The following is a 6000-nucleotide window of genomic DNA, read 5'->3' as shown; positions in this document are numbered from 1 at the left end:
CATTGATATAAATAAACAGAGAAAGACAGAGAGGGATCAGGCGAAGCGGTGTAGGAGGGGTGATATCCTTGGGGCAAATAGAGGAGTAGGAGGAGGAAGGGATGGAGAAAAGAGGAAGATTGAATAAAATGACGGTAAGAACTGAAATGAGAATAAAAAAAACTCCTCTGACATATATGAAAATGTGATTCTCCACAACATACAATTACAACTATCATCAAAGGGTGTGTGTGTGTGTGTGTGTGTGTGTGTGTGTGTGATTGTGTGAGTGCACATGTGTGTGTGCATGGCAAAGTGCATGTGAGTCACGTTATCTGTTTCTCATTCATAGCATATGGAACATGCATGTCTTAACTAGTGTGACTGTGAATAAGACATATAATATGTGGGCGTGTGCGTGTGTGTGCGTGTGTGTGTGTGTGTGTGTGTGTGTGTGTGTGTGAGTTCCAATTGCCTCCACCTGTACTTGAGGAAGTACATTTATATGAAATACCAGTTAACCTTTCTTTCCCATCCAAAGCAGGCCCGACGTGATTTTATTAACTCTGGCAGGTGATATATTACCACAGTTTCCACTGTAAGATTACATTAAGCTGTTATCAGCCTCTCCCTCCCTCCCTCCCTCCCTCCCTCCCTCCCTCCCCATTCCTCCTCCTCCCTGTCTCCCTTGCTCTCCGTGCATACAGTAATTACACTCAGAGGGGACAGGCGAAGAGGAGGGGGGAGTGGGTGGAGGGAGAGGAGACAGAGAGGGGGGGGGGGGGGGGGAGAAGAGAATGGACACAGCTGAGAGAGACAGAGAGAGGGAATGAAGAGAGAGAGAGAGGGGGGGGGGGGAAAGAGAAAGGGATTAAAAAGCTCTTTAAACTTCTGTACGCCGTGCCTTGCCAAGTTGGCAATCCCCTTCTGTCTGAGTGTGACTGCTGTGTCGCTCAGGTCTCTAAGCAACATGGAGCGGTTTAATATAGCAGTTCCCTCTGGATGCATACTAAGAGAGAGGGATGGAGAGAGAGGGGGTGGAGTGAGACGGAAGGAGAGAGGGATGGGAGAGGGGGGGGAAAGAGAGAGGGATGGGAGTGAGAGGGGGGGAGGGAGGAAAGAGAGAGAGAGGGGGGGAGGGAGGAAAGAGAGAGGGATGGGAGAGAGAGGGGGGGAGGGAGGAAAGAGAGAGGGGGGGGAGAGAGAGGGGGGGGAGGGAGGAAAGAGAGAGGGATGGGAGAGAGAGGGGGGGAGAGGGAGGAAAGAGAGGGTGAGAGGAGGGGGGGGGGGGTGGAGAGTGGAGAGAGAGACACAGAAAGAGAGTGATGAAAGGGAGATCGGTCACCAAGCCCAATTACCGTACCTTAACATATGATGTTCTTTTGACGGTGTAATATTGTATAGAATGCAGTCTATGAAAACCTCCCTATTAAGAGGGATAATATGATAATAAGAAGAATTACTATTATTATTATTATTATTAGGGATCATCATCGTTCAATAGTGTACAGAATGCGAATAGGTTATTCCATTGCTGTATAGAACGACAATTAGCTATTTCAATGAAACGTTGGATCAGTGAATGAGGTGGAGAGTTCAGAAGCTTATGCTGATGACCTAATTAGGTCCTTTTTGATGGCAGGCCAATATAGAGGGATGGATGGATAGATAGATTCTGGCAAGAAAAAGAGAAAGAAAGTGCATCGACAACCTCTTTGGCTTGGGCAACTTTCCCCGATTCAGTTTGTGCCAGAATTAAATTCACTCCCAGATGACCAGTGGTCAGCCAAAGAGAGAGAGAGAGAGGGAGGGGCCTCTGACAATGAAGCTAATTAGACTGACAGGTCTTGGACGCAACGTTGTCCAATGGGGAACCATTTCAACCGGGACCGGTCAATCACTTTCACCGTGTTCGACACTGAACCGACTCCAGTGGAATTTCAAGTTAAGAACCATCACTTTTCATTCCCTGTCAACCGTGTTAGCAACCCGCCTCTCTCTCCATGTACTCCAATTATGACATTACAAAGTAATCGAAAAGTACAGCCGGCCCTCCTTTGGTGTCACTGCCATATTAGTCGTGTTAGCCCTGGAAAAGGAGCGCGGGCGGCAGCTGCGACAGGTTATTCAACCACCCCCCTCCCTCCCTCCCCCCACCCCCCCCCCACCCCACCCCCCCAAATTAAATGAGCCTGCTTTTTGAAAATGAGATTAGCCTGCCGAGCAAAAGTCTAGCCAAGATTACCCGCAGACTCGAAGAACGCAGCTGCACCTCGCCAGCGAGCCGACAAGGATGCGTCTGCTTCTGCGTCTGTTTCCGTGTCCTTAGTCAGTTTCAAAAGCCGGAGACATGAATAAGCTGCCGCCTTAATCACAGATTCATAAGGTGGCTTTGTGAGAGCGAGAGAGAGAGAGACACACACAAAAAAGAATATGCAGACAGATGACTTTCCATGGGGAGAAACAGACCCAGAGTTAATTGCGGTTGGGGGACGCATCAGAACTTTATCAGCGTTTTTTTTTCTCTCTCTCGCCAAGGATGTTGAGCAGCGGGTGGATATAACCCCTATCAACAAGCCAGATAAAGAGAGAGAGAGAGAGAGAGAGAGAGAAAGAAAGAAAGAGGGAGAGAGAGAAAGAGAAAGAGATAGAGAAAATAGAGGGGGGAGAGTGTGTGATGAAAAAAGCAGATCGAAGGAGAGAAACAGGGAGATGCTAGTATAGAGAGAGAGAGAGAGAGAGAGAGAGAGCGTGAAGAAGTGGAGAGATATTCAAATGTTCTCTCCTCCATCGGAGAGTGAGCGGGTTATCTCCTGCTCACATCGGAGCCTTCGCTCAGATCAGCCGAGGCCTTGATTGGCTGGCAGCCAGTAAACACTGACATGGAGACACTGATCAAAAACAGCTTCTCTCTCTCCTCCATCTCTCTCTCTCTCCCTCCCTCCCTCCCCCCCCCTCCCCCTCCCCGCCAAGAGCGACTCCAATGCAGACCTCATTTGCATCTTGTCCTCTTTTCTCACCCTTCTCCTCCTCACATGCAAGCCTTGCTCTTTCCTCTCCTCTCTTCATCCCTCCCTTGCAACCACCCCCCCCCCCCCCCCACACACACACACACACACACACACACTTCCTCCCAAGATGTATTCCAAAGCAGGCCTCTCTTCCTCTCTTTTCTATTCCGTCCCCCCCTCCTCCCCCTCCTTCCCCACCCAGAGTGACTCCAAAGCAGTCCTTGTCTTTCTTTTTTTTCCCCTTTTTTTCCCTCTCCACCTCCATCTCCCCCACAAACGTCCTCCCCCTCTCCACCTCCCTCCATCTCCTCCACAAACGTCCTCCCCCTCTCCACCTCCCTCCATCTCCCCTCTCATCTCTGTCCATACTCCTCTCCTGCCTCTCTTCCTCCTTCCTTACAACCTTTCCTATCCCACCCCCTCCCTCTACCCCCGCCACCCCCCCCCCCCCCCACACACACACACACACACGCGATGCAACAGCATCCCTCATTTACAGTTAATGATATTCCCATTTAAAGAGGTGCGACTTCACTCCAAAGTGTTTTTCGTCATTGTAGAGAGCGCCGTGCTTCCTCACACCCATTCTCTATATGCACTCCCTTTCTATCCAACACACTAATTACGTATTCCCACAGAAAAAAAGTTCATCTTCCGTAACACCAATTTAAGAGCACCAATTTTAGCATACCGCTATTCAGGCCATCTCGCAGTAATTTACCCCTTAATTGAGCAATTAAGCCGGATTTACTACATTTTGCTTTGGGCTCCACTGTGTTGATTGATTTAGCTAAATGCTAATGAGAGAATAAGTGGTAGTCAATGAAGCTACGCTAGCTGATCATCCAGTCACTTTTAGCTATCGATTTGCACCTCTTATCTCCTCAGACGGACCTGGAAGATGCTGTTAACAAAGGATGGAGATTAGGGTCTGTTTTTATTAGTCGACGAAAGAACGGAAAAAAACAAAAAGAGAGTGGACTTTCCGGTCGTTTCCATGATGGAACGTGTACTGTCTGTCACGACCCTTGGCTGTCAATAAGAGAAGGTTAGAAGTGGTCGTGAGTGGTGATTCATCCCCGTACCTCACAGCTGAGGGCACGCATTTGTATTTGGTCCCAGCGGGAACTGAACCCTCGCATTGAGAGCACCGAGCACCATCCCCCCCGCCAACCGGACCATAGAGGACTCGTTGGAGCTAAAAGGAAGAGGAAGCCGAGGAGAGGTCTCACAGCAGACTGTGTCAACGAGCTGCCGTTTTAATGTCAAGAGGTCCACCGCGACCGGAAACACAACTTGCTTTCTGTTCTGAAGTCTGAAACGTTCTGTCACATTTCCAGAGTGGCTGACCCTGGGACTGAGTGGATGGATGGATGGAGGGATGAAGAGATGGAGAGAGGGGGAGATTGAGAGAGGCGACTTTTCCTCTGCAGTATAATGAGGAGCACTTTGGTTTGGTGTGGGGGATACATTGTAGGCTGTGCCTCCTCCAGACTCTGACTCACCTCTACCAGCCTCTGACTCGCCTTAAAGTAGAGATTCTCAGCTTGTGTACATATTGGTTTCTCCATTCAGAAAGTACAGGAAATGAAATGCATGTTAAATTGGATTTAAATCTAATGAGTGACATGGCCAGTCAAGAACACTTGAAGCCCCTGAAAAACTGCCTGGTTGCTATGGCAATATGTTTTGTGTCATGAGTCTTACTGTATGATGAAACGCCATCCAAGGAATTTGGAGGCATTCACTTGTACTTGAGCAGACAAGATGTTTGTACACTTCTGCTGCTGTCAGCAATTACATAATACAAGTTAGCCAGTTGTAGTGGCAGCTATACATGCCCTAACATTAACACCCCCTTCCACCATGTTTCACAGACGAGGTGGTATGCTGGAAATCTTTTTTTCTCCAAACTTTCCACTTCAGTACATGATAATATCCATCTTATCTGTCCACAAGACCTTTATCCAGACCTTTGCAGGCTTTTTGGGTACTTTATAGCAAACTGTAAGTGACCATCCTTTTTGAGGATAACTAGCGGTTTGCACATTGCAGTGAAGCCTCTGTAGTTCGGCTGCTGACTTATTCTGCGGTTGATAGTCTCTGACACATTCACGCCACCCTCCTGGAGAATATTCCTGATCAGCGGGGCAGTTGTTTTGTGTTTTATGGTGAGCATTCTTCGGTCATCCACTGCAGAAGTCTTCCTTGGCCTTTGGGCAAGCTGAAAGTTGCCTATGTTTATGAGATTTTCAGGCTATTAAAGGCTCCCTTGACTTTCAGTGACACCGCTTTGATACCAATAGCAGACTCCAAAGGCAAATGCAAAGCCTAGAATCAATACTAGACATTGACAGCTCTCTTATGCCTGCACAATTGATGTGACGGAACACACCTGACAAGCCACTTGTCCCATTACTTTTGGGTACCCTGAAATAGGGCGACTATGCATAAGAAGTGTTGCAATTTCTGAATAGTGAAAACAATATGTACACAAATATCGTCAAATAAAAAAACTAACAATCTCTGCTTTAAACTACTACTTTAAACTATCTCAAACTTTTGGAGTGTTGAGCCAAAAGAAGAGAAAATGCTTCACTGTCCCATTAAATTAAAAGTCTCTGCTAAATGGCATTTATATCAGTGGAGGCTGGTGGAGATTCAAATCAGAGGACAGGCTTATTGTAATGCATGGAAATAGGAATGGTATCAAACATATGATAACCCATGATATGAAGTATCATTCAATAACCCATTTTTAAATCACTCCGTCAAGACCTCCAGGTCTAGATGCAGTTGTGGAGGCAGTTGAGGTGTCTAACCCAGATATATACCTTAATTACCTACTCTCCATTTTACTGCTCCTCTGTCTGCACACACACACACACACACACACACACACACACACACACACACGCAACTGCCCTATCAGAGCCACCAAAGGCCCTGTTAGATTTACTGGTGTCTCTATGGACTGCCCTCAGGCCAGTGGAGGAGAAGATTGTTGATG

The sequence above is a fragment of the Argentina silus genome (genome assembly GCF_951799395.1).
Source record: "Argentina silus genome assembly, chromosome: 21".
In the NCBI taxonomy this organism is placed as follows: Eukaryota; Metazoa; Chordata; class Actinopteri; order Argentiniformes; family Argentinidae; genus Argentina; species Argentina silus.
This window is presented reverse-complemented; position numbering follows the sequence as displayed.